Below are 1,312 nucleotides of genomic sequence, written 5' to 3' on the forward strand. Positions count from 1 at the left end.
TGAGCAACTCCACCACATTGAGAACGTCCCCAGGGACACGAGGTGAGCAGCAGCCCCTTTGCAAGGACCTTGGGGGTTGGAAAGTGGCCCCAATACCAGCGCCCAAGGAAGCGGGGACACGTTAGAGGCAGGGAAGAAAAACACCGGGTTTCCCCGGGACAGAAAACGCTCTTCCATCTCACGAACCGTGACTCAAAGACAACTCAACACATCGAAACACCTTCAGAAACTGTGATTACCACCCGTTCTCCAAAACTGGTGGGTCTGAAACCCCACCGAACCCCACCTCCAAACCAAGAACTGAACACCCCTTCTCCAAAACTGGTGGGTCTGAAACCCCACCGAAACCCACCTCCAAACCAAGAGCTGCTCTTTGGGAATCCCCTCGAGTCAAAACACGTTTTTAGGGGGATCTGTCAGCGTTAGGGAACAAGCAGAGCAAGCTCCAGGCACGCACCCCATCGCAGGAAAAAGCTGAATACATATTTTTTGCAGGGATCGTTCCGCAGCGCAGCCAGCTCCAGGGACGGCTGCAAGCCGGGCATTTTTTCCAACCCTCAAAAGATCTCGGCCAAGATAGTTCTGGGTTTGCATAAGGCAGTAAAAGTCTTTCGACAGCTCAACTCCCAGATCCTTGGGATGTGACGAGCAGGGACGAGCACAAACAGCCTTATCTAAGGACAGAGCCACAGCAGCGCAGGGGAAGGAGAAAGCTAAATATAAACCACCGCACGGCTTCAGAGACAGCTGGAAAAGCTGCACGTTCAAATCCCTTCCCAGTCCGTAGAATATTTATGGCATCTTCTGAGGAAGTTAATTTTAGCCTCATTTGGTGTGGACTCAAAATTAGGTGGTCAGAATAAAAGGCAAAAAGATGAAATGGAGGAAGAAGGGGTTGTCCCGCCGCTGCCCAGCGCGGATCATGCCCCAGAGCTGTGACAGAAAGGGACCCGCTCGCTCCTTCCCTGGAGCGGGACTCGGGGAGCTGGGCATGACAGGGCTGTGGTCCCCATGCCACGTGGGCTGGCAGAGCTCCGGGGAAGGGAAGCCCAACAGCAGGTCCCTGCTTGGCCAGTGTGACACCGGCCAGGGACCGGCGTCCTCAGGGGACCTGCGCTGGGGCACCTGCCACAGTCCCGAGGAGGGGAGGGCAGAGACACCCAGCAGCAGCAGGGAGGTGACAACGAGATGGGCATTTCTGGTGTCAGGGAGGGTTGGATAGAAACCTTACGTAAGGGACTGGGGGGAATTGAGCCTCCAAGCAGATCTGGAGCGTGTCACCGCGAGCCAGCCGATGGCCAGGGGACGCAGG

Source organism: Antrostomus carolinensis, unplaced genomic scaffold, assembly GCF_000700745.2.
Source record: "Antrostomus carolinensis isolate BGI_N321 unplaced genomic scaffold, ASM70074v2 scaffold19439, whole genome shotgun sequence".
NCBI lineage: Eukaryota > Metazoa > Chordata > Aves > Caprimulgiformes > Caprimulgidae > Antrostomus > Antrostomus carolinensis.